Source organism: Physeter macrocephalus, chromosome 19, assembly GCF_002837175.3.
Source record: "Physeter macrocephalus isolate SW-GA chromosome 19, ASM283717v5, whole genome shotgun sequence".
NCBI lineage: Eukaryota > Metazoa > Chordata > Mammalia > Artiodactyla > Physeteridae > Physeter > Physeter macrocephalus.
In genome coordinates, this window is record NC_041232.1 from 16,248,237 (window position 1) to 16,267,256 (window position 19,020).

Here is a 19,020-nt window from a genome sequence, read left to right on the forward strand (position 1 = left end):
TTGTAGAGTGGCACAGGTAGCTGATTTAGAGAGCTCGAATTCTGTCAATATAAAGGTGCAAATGTACTTTTCCCCCCGCCCTCACTGCTCCCCTAGCAGGATTTTATGAGTGACTTATCCAGGTAACTGTTCATGGGTTCTTCTTTCCCTCTTCTCTATTCATTTGCCTTTCTTAGCCATCAGGGAAACCTCACAAGACTTAAATTTATTACTCAGAGGTGGATATCAGGTCAGTATAAAGAAGAGAGTTAAATTAACTATATTGTAATATAAAAGTCACTTTTCTCAGCTACCAATTCGGTGAACAATAGCAAGATTATTATCTGGATTATTGTGTCTTGAAATTAATTCCTGCAATATTGTTTTTTTTTTAATTAAAGGAAATGGCAAGAAATTATGGGAAAATGGATGCTTTCAAATGAAACCGTGGGAGAATACCTTGTAACGACTTTTCTGAAGGGCAATTCCTCAAGGCATACTAAATGTTGCAAAAGCAGGCTTGCCCTTGGTCGAATGATGCTTCTGCTGTCAAGCATCCTATGGGAACATCCCTGCATGGGCACAGAGCTTCATATCAACAAAACTGCTAAGATGCTGCTTGTGAGAGCAAACTCTTGGAAATCACAACTTCACAAGAGAAGACAGGTTCAATAATCAGGGTGCCTCTAAACGACAGAATACTATGCAGCAATTAAATGTAACGACAATATAATGATCTACGCCTAGAGGTGCTGGAGGAGTTCTCTGAGGGAGATGTGTTACAAATAGGTATTGCATGAGTCTTTGTTTTTGAAAAAATGATCTGTTTGCATGTATACATATCAAAAGATATGATAAGGGCTTCCCTGGTGGCGCAGTGGTTGAGAATCCGCCTGCCGATGCAGGGGACGCGGGTTCGTGCCCCGGTCCGGGAAGATCCCACGTGCCGCGGAGCGGCTGGGCCCGTGAGCCGTGGCCGCTGAGCCTGCGCGTCCGGAGCCTGTGCTCCGCAACGGGAGAGGCCGCAACAGTGAGAGGCCCGCGTACCGCAAAAAAAAAAAAAAAAAAAAAAAAAAAAAAAAAAAAAAAAAAAGATATGATAAGCTCCCCCACCCCGCGCCATGCAGTGATTCTCTACAGGGGTGGGATTATAGCAGATTTTATTACTTTTTCTTAGCTTACGTGACTTTCCCATTGCTCTGAAGTAAATATGAATCAGTTATGTAATAAACAAAAAGAAAAGATTTTTAAAAAATAAGTGGCAAATGAAATTTGACCATGGCTGATCAGTGGTACTGTACTGAGAGTGTTTTCTGAAGGCACAGTGAGGACAGGTCAGCTACTCACTAACAGAAATCATAGCAATACGGACGTGTGGGAGGAGGTGTGGTGTTTTCTCAGCAGCCATCATCACCCACTTTCTCTGAAAATGAAATTGGGCTGTGGGGCTGCTGCAGCTCTGGGCCTTTCGAGTGCAACGTGGAAGGCAGGGGATGCAGCTGCGTCAAAGTTGAATGACGTCTGGATGGATCTGGAGATTGTCGTACTGAGTGTAGTAAGTCAGACAGAGAAAGACAATTATCGTATGCTATCGCTTCTATGTGGAATCTAAGAAGAATGGTACAAAGGAACTTATTTACAAAACAGAAATAGAGCCACAGATGTAGAACACAAACTGATGGTTACCGGGGGAAAGCGGGGGTGGGAGAAGGAATAAACTGGGAGTTTGGGACTGACATATACACACTACTATATATAAAATAGATAACCAATAAGAGCCTACTGTAGAGCACAGGGAACTCTACTCAGTACTCTGTAATGGCCTGTATCGGAAAAGAATCTAAAAGAGAGTGGATATATGTGTATGTATAACTGATTCACTTTGCTGTAAAGCAGAAGCTAACACAACATGGTAAATCAACCATACTCCCATAAAATTTTTTTTAAAAATTGAATGATGTCTGTAGCGGGGTGGTGAGGCTAGAGAGTGGGGTCTGGAGTTCAGGGAAGGGACTCTTACTAGCCTGCCTGATTCTCAGCCACTTTTCTCCTGGGTCACCCAGTACGTGTCCTGTACCAAGCAGCTCGGGTTAGAGGTGGAGAATCTACGGCAAGACCCCAGAGTACCCCGTCTTGTTCACTAAATAAAGCATACGGGATACCAGGAAAGCACCTGGGATAGCCTTGAATAAGCTCAGCTAGACATGAAACAATAAAATCATTTATAAACTTTATCTCTTTAGCTATCACTAGGAACAACTTGTAGGTAATATTATCAAGCTTATCCCAATACACCAGGGTGTTTCAACCCCTTGGCTGAAAATTGATGGCAAATCGATCAGTTTTCATCTTGAGGGATGGGGAAGTGGGTGGAGAGACAGTCCTCCAAGGAAGCACATGAGGATCTCTGCGAGTACTTTCTAAAACTTCTGCATAATGGACACTGGCTTTTCTCACGCTCCCAGTATCCCTTCTCCCTCCCTCTTGATACTGGTTGGTTCCCTGGTTAGACTTCCTGCCCCTCAGAAAATACTTATGGTACCAGCAACAGGGTGGTCCTGAATGGCTGAAGCCAAACAGCAGAGCCCACCTCTCATCACAGTGGCTGGTTGAGGGATGGTCATGTGACACCATCTGGGCTAATGAGATACAAGCAGACTTTTGCCAGGGGCTTCTAAAAAGCACGATTCCTAGATCTAAGGAACCACAGGCAAAGAAGTTCTCTTTCCTCATAGACTATGAACAGAGAAGCAGACACCTGTGAGGGTTGCTGGCAGCCATTTCGTGCCTAAGAGGGAACCACCCTCCAGCTGAAGAAGATATGGGGGAAGGCAGAGAGGACAGTCAAAGAAAAACTCGTCCCGTGGTACCTTGTTGAACTGAACAAGTTTCAGTAGAACCTGGGCTTTTCACGAACATTTCCTTTATTATTTCAGTCAGTTTGAATTGGCTTTCCTTTTCCTTACAACCACAAGATTTCTCTCTGAAACAGCTTCCTCCCTGGAGTGTGTCAAGGCAGCAACAGATCAAGAATTATTACAACTAGTTCTCTTTCCCCTCCTGGGGATTAATTAAGATCAGATGACCCCTATGCCGGTGCATTGTGCAGTGAAAGCGATGAGATTGGCCATGTTGAGATCAAACATTTGAAATCAAGGTTGTCTCTTTCTAATGCCTCATTTTTTTTTTTTTTGAGCAGCCAATTAATTCCTTCTTTCAGAAACAAAGCAACTTTCTTCAGAGATGTTGTGATTAAAACACTTAACGAACAAAGACAAAATAAACACACTCAAATTTCCTTGCTATAATTTGAAAGGAATTATACTGCTATAATTTGAAAATCCATGACTGAAATGCTGCTGATGTCAGTTGTGTACCCATCACTCTCCCAAATGTCTCAGGTTTCACCCCCTTCACGACGCAACTATGATACTGTCTAAATTCCAAGCACTTTCCCTGAAATCACACCTAATGATAGTTGCCCACGCACCAGGGAGTCACACTATCGTAAAAGAGTGAGTTTGTATGGACTGGGACTGGTGCCGAACAACTTAGAGCAGCAAAGACAAATTGTGTCCTCAACTTGACATAGGACTTTAGCAGGAGAAGATCTACTCCACAAGCCCTGAAATTATGGCAGCATTTCAATGGATTCTCAGGAAACCATTTTCATGGTGACCATTGTTTAATGACAACTGAAATAAGCCACTGGTAATAACCGGCACTGAATGAGGGAGCGCTGGTTGTCAGGATATTTATGAACACACTTTGATATGCGCACGATGAAAAGTTTACGAAGCATCCAAGAATCACTATCTCTACAACCTTTCTGGAGGAAAGTTTCACCATGTGTATGACAAGCCTTAAAATTACTTATTCTTTTGCTCTAGCAAATCTGCTTCTATCCAAGGAAATTATGCAGCAAGGATGAAAAGATTTATCCACGAGGATATCTACCACAGCAGTGTGAGTAAGAGTGAAAAACATCTAAATGTCCAGCAACAGGCATTGGGGCAATAAATTGTGGTCTATCCAGACAATGGTATATGATGATTTGAATGTGGTGCTACTACTTAATGTCGCTGTAGATGTATACTCACTGATTTGGAAAGGAGTATAATTTCAAGGGAAAATGCATGTCACAAATATAAAGAACTTAGATCATAGAGAATTTTAAGATATATATTCATAAAAATTTATAGACATTCCTAAAAAATGTATATAAACTGATACAAATTATGTTTTAAAATAGTGACATATGGCAAGGTATGTATGTAATAATATAACGAGCAGGAAGTAAATATAACAAATTATTAACAGGGATGTTAACTCAGGTTTGAATTGTAGGTAAATAATAATTTCTTATTTTGGTTATTTTTTTCCTGATTTTAAAATAATTTACTTATATTAATTGTCTAATAATAATAGTGATTTTCATATTTGTAAAGCAATTCTGACTGACTCTATCAACATAAGCAAAATATAAGTTTTTAATGTTGGTCTGGAATGATGTAATATTTGGGGCACAAAGGAACTTATCTACAAAACAGAAGTAGAGTTACAGATGTAGAAATCAAGCTTACAGTTACCGCGGGTAAGCAGGGGGAGGGATAAATTGGGAAATTGGGATTGACATATACACACTACTATATATAAAACAGATAAATAATAAGGACCTACTGTACAGCACAGGGAACTCTACTCAATACTCTGTAATGGCCTATATGGGAAAAGAATCTGAAAAAGAATGGATATATTTATATAACTGATTCACTTTGCTGTACACCTGAAACTAACACAGCATTGTAAATCAACTATACTCCAATAAAAAATTTTTTTAAAAAGTATATTTTAACACACTCTATCAGGTGGGGTACAGTCTCTCCTTCTCCCTCTCCCCCCCCCACCCCCAATTTCCTGCTCCACCTCCTATTGGCTGAACCTACCGGGAAGCCAGCTGGCAAGGGTGCCTGGGAAACATAGTTTGCAAGGATCTGCTCCCTCTGGGGAGCGGGAAATGGAAATGAGGGCCCAAAACAAAGGGTTATGTTATAGCTTATGCAAATGCCTTGGCTCCAAGTGCTGACCAGCTACTTTTAGACTATAAAGCTGGTTCTCCCTTTAATCAAGGACCTCTTTGCAGACGATAACTTTGTAATCCCTTACCTTTTGATCCTAAACCTGACCCTCGCAGAATTTCCATGGCTTAGATGCAAATCCAGAATTAGGATCATTCTCTCTCTCTCAAAATCATTATCAAAATCCATGTTTCTAGGAAATGCAGAACCCTCCTACTTTTCCCAGTATCTTTCCCCAGGAAGTAGTGTATATTCCAGATCTTCAGAGACCAGACATTCCTCTTGCATCAAAACTCGTGTGTTCTCAGTCTCACACTTTTAAGACCCTTATTGTTGATAAACAAACTAATGGTAAACCTTTCCTCCCTACTGACACTGATTAAGGTGACTCCGTACCCAAGTAACACATTTGCAATACAACTCTACTTTGAAGATTATCATCTGGTTATGAAACTAATTAATGGATATCAGGAAAAGATTTTAAAATTAGGAGAAAATAAAAGCCAAGTATAATCCCATCACCGTCTCTTTGGATGTCCTTTGCTTCACTTTCTGTGACTACTCCCGGCCGGATTTCATACAAGCAATCCTGGGAGACTTGACTTTAATTCTGTCTTTGCTTGCTCGGGTGCGCCATTGGTCTTAAGAGCCTTCGGTTCTTCCATGGCTTTGCAGAGTGTGGGTGAGGCCTCCATTCTTTGTTTCCTGGAAAACCAGGTCGACTCTCTGCCCTGTCCCTTTCTATATACATCACGTGTCCTTTCTCTAATCTGTAAATGGGTCTTTGAGAGCAGGGCTGAGAGAGATGCCGCATGACATCCGGTAACGTGTCAGGTTAAAAGGTGACAAATGTTGGAGGGGGAGGTGAGAGCACAGACTCACAGTGGAGCCTTAGCTGGGGAAGGTTCTTGGGCAGGTACACTCACATTTAATATCCATGTACTGGGGCTGTTTAAATAGTAGCATTTGGAAGTGATGTGGTTTAACCTGACAGCTGAGAAGTGGGAGGTGACAGGAATGAATGTAAAGAGTTTTGTTGTCTGAAAGGCCCAGGGTAGAGTCCTAATTCTGTCACTTCGGTGTCGGGAAACTCTGGGCCTGCGAAGAGGACCTAATGCTGTCTTCGATAACACTGTCGTTCGCCTATGCGCCATACACGGTCCCAAGTGTGCTCTCATTTGAAACACATGGTTCCACTTAGTCCTCGCCTCACTATTATTCTTCCCACAGAGGAGCAAACGGAGGCTTTGAAAGGAGAAAACAACACGCTGTTAAGTGGCAAAGTCTGGAACTGAGATCAGCTCAAGTAACATCAAAACATATGTCTTGTTTTGGGTTGTTGTTTTGTTTTTTTTTGTCTCTCTCTCTTTTGCAAGTTTCAGGTGTACAGGTGCATTATAACTCAACATCTGTACACCTTACAAAGTGACCACCACTGCAAGTCTAACTGCCATCCATCACCATACAGTTGACCCCCTTCACCTGTGTTACCCACCTCCCCAAGCACCTGCCCCTCTGGTAACCACTAATCTGTTCTCTTTATGTGTTTGTTTTTGTTTGCTTTGTTTTTTTGGATTCCACATTTGAGTGAAATCATACGGTATTGGTCTTTCTCTGACTTATTTCACTTAGCATAGTACCTTTAAGGCCCATCCACCTTGTGGCAAATGGCTGGATTTCATTCTCTTTATGGCTGAGCAGTATCCCATTAGACATATACACGACATCTTCATTCATGCATCCATCAATGGCCACTTAGACTGTTTCCATATCTTGGCTATTGAAGTGGAACATCGGGGTCTCATACTCTTAACTTTTTGAGGAATCTCCATACTGTTTTCCAGAGTTCCTGCACCAATTTACAGTCCCATCAACAGTGCACAAGTTTTCCCTTTTCTCCACATTCTCCGATTCTTGTCTTTTTGATGATAACCATTCTAACAGGTGTGAGGTGATAGCTCACTGTGGCTTTGATTTGCATTTCGCTGATGATTAGAGATGCTGAACATCTTTTCAGGTACCTGTTGGCCATCAGGGTGTGTCTTCTTTAGAAAAATGTCTATTCGGATCCTCTGCCCAGTTTTTAATCAGGTTTCGCTGCTGCTGTTGTTGTTGAAAAGCATGTGTTCTCAACCACTACTTCATTTTGCCCCCAATTTTGCTTAGCGGGGGCTAAACGAGGGATAGCAGTTGCTAGCTATTAATTTACACATACTACCTCCAAAGCTTGCCCACTGAGTTTTGTTAGATTTTTTTCATAAAAAATTTTATATGGCAGAAAATCAGAATGATTTTGTTGAAGGTCAAGACCAGAGAGGCAATCTCTGAAATGTCTGCCGTCCTCTTGTCTTTTATGAAAGAATGTTCCAAATCCATCTTTGTTACTTCTTAAAATGTGATCTACTTCCTCGAATCAGATTAAGATGGAAATGAATTCCTGCTAAACGTACTTGGGCTGATACAGATGTCAGGGGAACAGGTGGCGATGCTCTGTCAAGTGGTGAGGCGGGGGAAGGGAGGCCATGGGAAAATAGAACACTGAGGAACAGCCAAGATGATTGGCAAATTTTAGACTCATTATGGACAAGCTGTAAAGAATGGAGAGGCAGAGAGTGGGTAGGGTCCATGGGAAGACGTACACATGAGTCCAGAGACCTTAGCTTGCGTACTGACATTTAAGCTTTGGTGGTTTTATGATGGTGATAGACACTTTCCTTTGGGGAGAGTGAACGTTTTTGTCGTAGGGTATAAGGCAGGTACCTACCTATGTAGGGATAACCCTGAACCAGTGACCTCATCCACACGCAGACCTTCCAACTAAAATATGAAGTGAGCTATTGAATTCTTTAAAGACTCTCTTCAATAAAGGCAAGGTGCATCCTTTAGGGAGTATTTCTTATTTTTGAGATATAATTGACATACTAAGTTTCAGATGTACAACATAATGATCTGATATTCGCAGAGTACGCTGGAAAATGTTCACCGCAATAAATCTAGCTGACACCGTCACCTTACACAGTTACAGGAAATTTTTCTTGTGATAAGAACTCGTAAGGTGGACTCTCGTCACAACTTTCAAATATGTAATACAGTACTATGAACTACAGTCACCATGCTGTACAGTCATTCTGCAAAATAAATGACCTGAACTCTTAAAAACCGTCAACATACACATCATCTGGGGCCTCTGGGAAGCAAGCGCTGAGACAGGAGGACAAGAGGCTTACTGAGGGTGAGAAAGAGAAAAGAAGGAGAGAGGAGGATCGGGCAGAGAGAGCCTCAGGCCACAACGGGGATCTGAGGACGTCTCGGCCAATGCAGCGGGGCCAATGCAGCTCCTGAGCAAAGCTGACCCATGATGGGACGCCAAGCGTAGGTCAGAAACGGCTCATTGACTGGGGGCTGCTGGGTTGATCCTGGCCTTGGCACGAAAGCTGCAGTGGATCCTGAAAGCACCACCCATTTTACAGAAAGAGAAATGGAGGCAAAGAGGAAATCATTCAAGGTCACATAGCTGGTCAGCTGGCAGAGCCAAGACTAGAAAAGAAGGCTGGTGTGATTGTTAATTTTGTTTGTCAACTAGACTGGGCCATGGACTGCTCAGATGTTTGGCCAAACATTATCCTGGGTGTTTCTGTGAGGATGCTTTTGGATGAGTTGAACATTTAACCTGATAGACTGAGTAGAGCAGATTGCCCTCTCTCATGAGGGTGGGCCTCATCCAATCAGCTGAAGGCCTACATAGAATAAAAGGCTGACCGCCCCCAGCGAGAGGGGGCTTCTTTAGCGTGACTGCCTTCCAGCTGGGACGTCAGGTTTTTTTCAGCCTTCAGACTCAGTCTGAAACATCGGCTCTTCCTGTGTCTTGAGCTTGGAGGCTTCTGGACTAGAACTTACTCCATCAGCTCTCCTGGTTCTTAGGTCTTTGGAACTATACCACCAGCTCTCCTGGGTCTCCAGTTTGCCAGCTGCAGATCTTGGGACTTGTCAGCCTCCGTAAGCACATGAACTAATTCCTTATAACAGATCTCTGTATCTGTATCTATACCTAAACACATGCCATTAGTTCTGTTTCTCTGAAGAGCTCTGCCTAATACATCCAGTCTCCTTGAGAAGGAAGACAAGTGTGAAGATGGATACTGGAGAAGCACACACAGAGGATGAACGTTCCGGTTAATAAAGGCAGAGTGATATATTGCAGAGCGTGAGGAGGGAGCCTTGGGGTGCGGTGGGGAGGAGGCAACTGACATTCAGGAAAAAAGCACCGGTTTAAAGGACCGTGTCGTTGGTTTTTCTTCCATGGGATGCAACGTAACCTTCCCCTCCTGCTCTTCCGTGAACCGTCCAGTAAAATCCACGTCACGCACTCACACTTTGGGAATGGGAATTGTGCTCTGAGGGACCTGGCAAGGTACCGAGCCGGGCGCCAAGGTGGGCCGGGGGCAGCCAGTGGTGGAGGAGCGACAGAGGCAGACGAAGAACAGGATGTGAATCCAGAGCCTCGAGACCTGGCCCCACCAGCCGTGTGACCCCAGGCGAGCCAATTCCTCCATATGTCAGGGCTCCCACCTGGCACCTGCCGGGGCCTCATCCAGAAGACTAAGAGGCACCCTGGGTGCGTGGGTCTTTGAAACCAAATGTGCCAAGGAAATGTTACGATCGTTGTCACTACGTCATGAGGATCTGGCATTTTTACAAAATTAAATCATAAGTTAAAAATGAAAAATGAAGACTTGAGTGAGATTATGAAAATGTTCCCAGATAAACTCATTAAGGGCAGATTAAGGCCAACAGCTTCAAGATAGTCATCGGTGGTAGGCGATGCAGTGACGTAACAGTAGGTGGCGCCAGATGCCACAGCTCGCAATCGAGTCCCGGTTCCTCTCAATCTCTGCCTTTCGTCTGCCTCCCTCCTCTTGCTCGATTGAAATGGAAATTGGCTGCCACCATCAATGAGGCCCCATCAGCCCTGGGATTGAGCTGGCCTGCCAGCAGCAAATGTGCTATCCACCTAGCTTAAAAAAAAATTTTTTTTAAAATCGAATACATTAATCTCATAAGCTCTTTTGAAAGACTAAATACGAGGGGCCAGCAGTCCAGCTGTTGGGCATTAATAGCCAATGGGAATCCGTATGACGGCCTGTAGGAGCTTCAGGAAAAGGTTCCCAGAATGTAACAAGCACCTTGCCAAAGGTGCTTCTATTTAATAATGATAACAGTGCCTAAATTTTCAGAACCTCCCTAATGTCTGGAAATGTGCTAGGCTAGAGAGAGCAAATTGGTTCCAACTTGAGCGTCAGTTTCAATCTGCCCGTGAGGAGCAGTGGCCGCCCGTAGCTCCCTGCAGTTCAATCTCATCAGAAAAGGGTTCTGTGGTAGCAATGTCAGCCATGGTCCCAGGAAGGAAAAGTAGCATCATGACACACGACTGCCATTCCCATACCGGGCACTTTACATGCCATTTCTCACTGAATCGTCGCAACCACTCCAAAAGTTAAGTGTTGTCACTATTATTATCCCCATTTTATGGCTGAGAAACCTGAAACCCTGATTAGTTAAATAACGTGTATGAGAGGTCACCCAGCTAGCAGGAGTGAAACCTAGCAGGACCCTGTGGGGTTCCTGGGCATAAGAGTCTTTCTGTCTCCCGTTTCTTGATTACAGGAAATAGGCTTCATTCAGCCTCCATGACCCTCCTTTGAATTCCAACGGCAGGGTCAAATAGCTGCTAATCAGGGAAGGGAGGAAGGAACAGTCAAGAGACAATAGGACAGCCCTGGCCGCCCCAAGGGGGTCATGGCTCCCCCTCAAGGGACACACATAACAATATCTTTGAGCTGTTTTACAGGTACTGAAAGCCCCACCGGGTGCAAGACGTTAACTGCTTGCCGCCCAGAGGCAGGCAGCCCAGTTGGAATCAGAAGGCTGGCGATGCAGACTCCTAGTTACCCCATCACACACACAGTCTTGAGGGCGTTAGCCTCCGGTGGCCCCCTTTGCCTGGCAAAGCAATAAAGCTATTCTTTTCTACTTCACCCCAAACTCTGCCTCTGAGATTCAATTCGGTGCTGGGGTACAGAGGCTGGATTTCGGCTACAGGAGGAAGAATAGGCCAATCTAGTTGATCACAGGGCTCTCTTTATCGCTGATCACACCACAGCTTACTCCCTTTCTTGAAAATGAGACAAATTATTCAATATTTGGCAATTCATCCTGGAGAAAAGAAACAAGTGGTGACCCAAGAAAATCTCCTTTCATATTGTCACTATCCGGGCGGAGAGAGTCTGTGGGTTGGGGTGAGGGGTTAAGTCCCCACGTAGCTTCAGCTCTTTTCTCTTTCCCTGGAAGACCAAGCTAACATCTTAGCAAAATCCGAGCGAACCCCCTGAAGGTCCAAGGAAACCCAGCCCCCCATTGCTTAATAACTGCTAACCTCATTTTCCATATAAGAAGCAGAAGCTGAGCTGAGTTTAAGCCAGTGGTGAAAGAGAGAAGAGCCCAGATGCAGAAGAGCTGGCTGGGGCCTGAACTCCCACGGGGATGAGGCTTCATGTGACTTCAGGGCTGCTGCGGTATGAATTCTATGATCCTGTCCGCAGGGTGCTATTTGATACCAAGTTACATGAGCCACATTACAAGGCTGGGTGAGGGGCAAGAGTAGTCCAGATATTTCTTAAATACCTACTGGGAGTTAGATACTGGCTGGGGATATGAGGCCGAACAAGACACCATCCCTGCCCTCAAGGAGCTCGTGGTCTAGCGGGGGAGACACATATCAAACAGGCAATTCGAGGGTTACTGCTCCAGTTTCAGACTGAGCTGAACACAGAAAGCGACGGGAACAGTTTTTCAAACGGAAGTTACCATGAGGAATTGAAATGTAGAGTGTGACGGCGATGATGTTTCTCCTGACATCCCCAAGCAGGAGGAAAGATGCCTAAAGCTTTAATGCTGCTGAGAAACCATGAGAAGCCACTTCAGCAAAATAAGCTCTTTAGAGATGAGGGTCTTCACCATCAACTGAAAATGAAGCATTGAGTTTTACTTCATTTCATTTCATTTTTTTAGCGGTTCTTTTGTGTGTGGGGGGGTGGAATAGGAAATATTTTCAAATGGTTTTAAAACATACAAGAGCGTGTATAGTTAAAAAGTATTATTTCCACCTTGTCCTCAAGCCATTCATGTCCCTCCCTGGAGGTGACAAAGTGTTACCAAGTTCTTGTGTATCCTTCCAGAGAGATATTATATGTTTCAATAAACACACACACACACACACACACACACACACACACACACACTTCTTTTTCCACCACAAGCATTCCCTTTTCACACAAATGGCAGTACTGTTTGCACCCTGATCTCCCGCCAAAGGACAAATATATCGGGGAGGGTTTCAGAGGGCTGTGAGTGCAGAACAAGGCTATAAGCGAAGATGACGCCCAGCTCTTGGGTCTTTGGAGCTGTGGGTCCGGCAGCCCGCGTGGGGCTGAGAGGCAGTTGTCTGCTACGTGGACTGGAGCTTGGAGAAGGGGATGGAATTGGAGATTAAGGTCGGAGGTGTTGAATTAAGTGTCAGAGAGGAAGGCTGGGGGAAGAGAGAGAAATTGAGAGAGAGAGAGAGAGAGAGAAACAAAGGGAAGGGACAGAGGGAGGAGGAAAAGAGGTCACAAAAGGGATGGATGATGGGGAGAGAGTGGGAGTGAGGAGAGGGGAAGAGAGAGGAGAATAAGATTATAGAGTTAAGGACTGACACAAAAGGAGAACGGGCAAAGAGGCAAGAGTACCAAGAAGAAGATACAGAGAAGCCTGCCTGTTTGCGTAAATAAAGTTTTACTGGCACACAACCATTACCCAGTTGTTTACAGATGGTCTGCGGCTGCTTTTGAGCCCCAAGGGCAGAGCTGACTAGTGCCAACAGAGACTGTATGGCTTGCAAAGCCTAAAATATTTACTACCTGGCTCAATAAAAGTTTGCTGAGCCCTGGTTTAGAAGAATGAAGCCTGCACTTCTTCATGGCTTAAGCTGTGGCCATAGATTATTTTCGGAAACAAAACAAAAAATCCCACCTTGAAAGAAACAAGAGCAGCAGCTCCAAACCGCGTGTCATCAATGTGATCATGGTGCCACAGTGCCTGGGTCTTCTAATTCTTGTCATTCTCTCTCCAGCCATGTTTGAGAAGGTTGGAAAGCTGGGAATCACACACATTAGGGCTGGAGAATTGAGTCCATCACCTGGCTCCCCTGTGCAAAGAACCTAAAGGCAGAGAGGATGCCCGCTTCCCCTCCCGCCCCCGCCGCCCCGCCTTTCTAAGAAAATGGATATTGGGTCAACTCCCAGCCTTCTATGCTTACAAAATCTCAAATCATATCTTTTCTCCTTTCCTAGTTATTTGTTGGCGTGAGAGCTGGAGCACATCTTGGTGATAATAACGACTCTCATTCATTCGTTCAGGGCTTACTGATGGCCCGCAGGTGCAATGCCTCCCCTTCATTTCCACTGAAGGTGGGCCTTCAGGAGAGACCCAGAAATTTTCCCAAAGCGTCACTGAAGCGCCTTCTGGTTGTCATGACTTGGGGGGGGGGGGCCATCTGGTGTTAGATTCCAAGGAGGCTGCTAAATCCTACACCGTACAGGACGACCTTCTCCCATAAAGCTGTAGCTGATCCAAATCGTCAAGAGTGCTGAGACTGAGAAGCCCCATCAGAGAAGAAAAGTTTTATTTCTCCTGGAGATCCCAGGGCACCCGGCTTGTTGATGAACACGGTCTAGGCTCTGCCTTTTCCCTTCACCAGTATGTGTGGTGGGCAGCTTCCAGTGAGCCTCCTTGCATTTCCACCCTTGTCCAATCCCTTCTGCTAGAGGGTACGCTGGACCCGGTGACTCACTTCTAATGAACAGAATATGGCTTCTGTCTCGGGCATTCTCTCCTGCTCTGGGAAAAGTCAGCTTCCAGATTGTGAGCTGCTCTGTGGGAGAGGCCCACTCAGCAGGGAACTGACACGTCTAGTCCTCAGCCAGCGGGCACCTGACACCTGCCAACAGCCTCGGGGGTGAGCTTGTAAGTGAGTCCTCCCCAAGCTGAGCTTTGAGATGACTCCAGGCCAACGTGGCATCTTGACCGTGGCCTCCAGGGCCAGAGGCCTCCAGGTAAGCTGCAGAAACTGTGAGATAATGTTTGTTTTAGGGTCACTTGTTACACAGCATAGATAACTAATACATAGCCGTAGAGGAATAAACTCTCCATAGGAAACAATCGATGATTTGCATTATATAAACTCATTTAATTTCTCTTTAGGGTCTAGTCACTGCTTTTACCATGTATATCAGTCTCACCCACTGGCAAAGAAAAAGCATGGGCCCATTTCAGGATGTGAATTGGCCTGGGGAATGACTGGATTGCAAACAAGATAATATAACTGAGCTACCACAGGAGACAGCAGACTGTAGTACTGAAAAGCACAGACTTTAGAATCAGAGAGACTTGGGTTCAAATCCCAGCTCTGGCACTTGTTACCTTTGGGTAAAAGCCATAAGAAATAAATGCCTATTTTATAGGTTAAAAAAAAGCAAAACAAAACCCAAGGCATGGAGAGAGAGAGAGTGACAGATCAAGGTCACATAGTCGAGGAAACAGACCCAATGATGATCATTAAGTAAACAAACTACTGAGTTGTTTGCAAAATAGGTAAATAGAAGAACAATCTGGGACTTTTTTTTTTTTTTTTTGCGGTACGCGGGCCTCTCACCGTTGTGGCCTCTCCCGTTGCGGAGCACAGGCTCCGGACGCGCAGGCCCAGCGGCCATGTCTCACAGCCCAGCCGCTCCGCGGCATGTGGGATCCTCCCGGACCGGGGCACGAACCCGTGTCCCCTGCATCGGCAGGCGGACTCTCAACCACTGCGCCACCAGGGAAGCCCTGGGACTTTCTTAATTGGTGTGTATACACGTATGTGTGTTTGGATAGAGACTGTATCTTATAATTCACATTTTCCTAGTGCACTTGGCAATCTGGCCTCTAGTGCTCCCACGCTCCACTTATACACATACACACACACACACACACACACACACACGCCCCACTTGGATGGGACATTCATGCCAAGGGTAGTCAGAATATTCCCCTCCATGGCCCCAGAGGCCCCCTTGGTGTCCCGTGCTGGGCCATGGGCATTGTTGTGACCAGTCTGGCACCTCTCATGATGAGCATATGTTTGTTCCCAGCTGTCCTCTGAGTGATATTTCCAGCCAGTGTGTCCTGGACAAATGCATCCAATACTGCAAAGGCTCCCTATTGATGAAGGAGCTTTACAACCATGAAACAAAACTGCAACTGTGATGCCCCCCCACCACCTCTCAGTCTCCAGCATGTAGAATGCTCTAGTGTCGTGGCTTCAGCCTGAGGATCAATGGAGAAGGAAAACGGGCTGAGGTTCAGACACCAAGACTCTGTTTATGCTTACAAAGCCAAAAGAAAACCAAGCAGCTCCTATTTAAGACATCTGTTATATTCAGCTTACCTCTTTGTTACATTTCATATTCATATTTTGAACATGAAGTTAAAAACCACTGATTTCAGCAGTTGTTATGCTTACATTATAAATTGTATGTTTTCTCTCTCTTCCGCCTCTAAATTTTAGCCTTGCAATTTGTGCAGGGAGCGTGACCTTGTCACGTGGCATCTTTGGTCTCTGGCACAATGACAAACACAGAGTGGTTTCCTGGCAGTTATTGGTTGAGTGAGTGAATGAATGGGTGGAAAATAGCACTGTAACATTTGTTGATTTTCAACTTTTACACTCAGCTCATAGACCAAGTCTGGAAAACAGTTACAAGTCCTGAACAGAATGTGGGTGTTGTCAATCTCCACAATGTATAAGAGTAGTAGTAAAAAACACAAGAAGAGCCTATGAGGAGTTAACCTGCTCTGCTACAAAGTAAGGGGTCAGGTCAAAATACTCTTTAGGGTGAACGCAGCTATGTTACAAGTGTAACATAGTTGTTTTTTTAAGACAGTTTTTTAAAGAACAGTTTTAGGTTCGCAGCAAAATTGAAAGAAAGGTGCAGAGAGCCTCCCATACCGCCCCCTCCCCCATCCCCAACTCCCGCCCCTCCACCCGCCCTGCACTGGGTCCACGCACGCACAGCCTCCACCATTATCAGCATCCCACACCAGAGTGGTGTTTTGTTACAAGTGATGAACCTACATTGATACATTATCACCCAAAGCCCATCTTTACATTAGGATTCGCTCTTGCTGCCGTATATTCTATGGGTTTGGACAAATGTCTAAAGCCGTGTATCCATCCCAGTAGCATCATGCGGAACAGTTTCACTGCCCTAATAACATATTTTTAAAGGTTACAAAATTAACCAGGACAGGAACTAAAGGTAGTGCTGTCTCTGGGCGGGGAATGGGATTCGGGAGTGGGCAGTACATAGGGATACAAAGAAGCCAGATCCTCATCTTTCATAGCCGGAAGTCATCAAAGCCTTAAACGTATCAACTGAGAAACAGAGGTAAAACTTAAATAATTTGGAGACACGGATCACGGGAAACAGCAACAATAAGAAAAGTGTTAGACGTGGCTCCCTGGGGAATGGCATCAAGAGTGAGATGTGGGCAAGGAAGATGGGCTCCTCTTTGGTAAAAGGCTTTCCGTGCTGTTTTTTCTTTTTAACTTACTTGTGTATGTTTTACATTAACTTTTTTAAATAAATTCTTAAAAGAATTTGAGAGCCCTACTTGGAATGAAAATACAGAGCCCTACTTTGTTTCCATGACAATCAACACAACAAGCCCGTCATATCCACTCTCATTTCTGAGTCAAGACAAAATTAATTTGGAAAAGAAAATACAACCGGGCAGCAGAGTTAGCAACCTCGGGAAATTCCGGGAAGTGTAATTGAGTAAGAATTATCTCCTTAATTACTTCTGACCAAATCAATAACAACGCTAGAGGAGAAACCACGATCACCACCAATGAGTATCAGGTTACTGAGAAACTAATTGGGGTTCAGACTTGTTGGAAAAAGCAAAACACCTTCCTTCTCAGAGTTCGCAAACAGGGTTGCCAGGTGGGCATGAGCCCCGACGGGAGAAAAGTGTGGCTGGCAGCCTGGGGTGGAGGAAATAATGAGCTGAACCTGCCTATTTTCAAATGTGAAAAGTCTGAACAAAGAGGGCTTCTCCAAACAGGCGAAAGCATGGATGCCCTTGACGTGCCAAATGTTCATTTTCATGCTTTCCTGGGGCTAAACAGGGGAGAGGCCGGTTCGCTGTGCAAATCAGAGGGAGGTGGACCAGCCAGTTCGCTGTGCAATTCAGAGGGAGGTGAACCAAACACCACAGAGGTGGGTGAGAGATTATTTTTGTTTTCACAACACAAGATTCTACACGGGAACTGCTAAGATTTTTTTTTTTTTTTAAACCATCTTGGATGTGCCTTGGGCGGGAGAGGTGGCAAGGAGCCTTGTTCCAAAGGGGTCCTACTGGGCACAACTTCTAGATTTTTCTGGGACATGGTATTCGGGCTGGGGTAAGATCCTAGGCGGAGCTGAGATTCAAGGGTGCCCATTCGCCTAACCGCATGCAGACCTACCTGTCCCCACCAATGTTTGGGTTTCCTGACAGTTGTCTAGGGTTCCCTACTGCCCTCTCACACTTCGTGCTTTGCTCCTGGCTCTCCTGCCTCTTGGACTTACCAATGAGTCACCCCCACTGTGCAGGACATACTGGATATTCTTTCATTCAAAAAAGGCTTATTGAGCCCCTCTTAGGGTGCCAGCCCAGGGCTAGGACAGACACACCCTTTTGGAGTCTCATGGGGATAGGTAGACAATTAAGCAAATCACAATGCTGCCATGCTACGTAGGCTGTGGGCACATCTGACTCATCAAGGATGGAAGTGACTTCTTAGGCCAAGCAGAGTCTGGAAGCCTAGGAGGCTCTAGAGGAAGAGTATGGAGGAAGGTGTTCCAGGCAGAAGTAACAGCACATGCAAAGACCTGTAGGTGACTAAGAACTTGATACTGAAGATGGTTCAGTCCAAGTGGAGCACACAAGTAGGGCAGGGGGTGCAGAGTAGTGAGGAAGGAGAGGCAGGTATAATAAGCTGAAGCTAGATTTACCTGTGGACTTTTGTTTACCTGAGGCAATTTTCTCTTTTGCTTAGGCCACTGTGATTTGGGTTTCCCTATCATTTGCAATGAAAAGGGTCTTGACCATGATTTTTGTTAGCACGCTGCAAGTATTTTGTCTAGACGACCCCAGACACCCCAGGAGAGTTATATATACTATTACCCTGTGGCTAAACAACCCATGGGACGTCGTCAATTTCAGAATCAAAAGAGATCATCAGAGATGAGAGATCACCCAACACAATCGTTCCAGCAGATGACAGATAAACTAAAACCGGCCGACATTTACTGAGTGCCTACTTAGTGCCAAGCACTGCTGTAAACGTTTACCTGCATTAACTCATTTCACCCTTGCAACACATTCTGTGGGATAGGACTGTTATCTCCATTATACAGATTAGAAAATGGAGGTGCAGAGAGGTCAAGTATCAATACACTTCCAGAGCTGCATGACAAGCAAGGGACAGAGGTGGGGTTCACATCCAATATGCAGTTTAGTTCCGAAGTCTGTACTCTCCCTGCTCCACTAACAGATGAGCAACCCAAGACACAGAGAGGCTGAGAATTTTCTGAAGGTCACACAGCAAAGTAGTAGAAGACTCAGGACAAGAATACACAGTAGGTCCTCACTTCCCAACATGCCACCCAGGATCTCTGGCAAATATGATACCTCTTTGAGCTTTGGTTTCCTCATGCACGGAGCCTACTTCGTAGGGTAGTGATGGAGCTTCACCACGCTAATGCGTGTCAGGTTCTCGGGACGGGGCCGGGTTTATGGGGTCTTCTCAATAAATGCTAGCTGTTAATGTAATTATTATAATTAT

The 19,020-nt window shown here is 45.0% G+C and overlaps 1 protein-coding gene across 1 annotated transcript in view; it reads right to left on the minus strand.

The window, feature by feature from the left end:
• The window catches only part of CCDC60 (coiled-coil domain containing 60), a 154,498-nt gene that overhangs the window by 83,216 nt on the left and 52,262 nt on the right, over nt 1–19,020 (minus strand). The window lies entirely within an intron of this gene.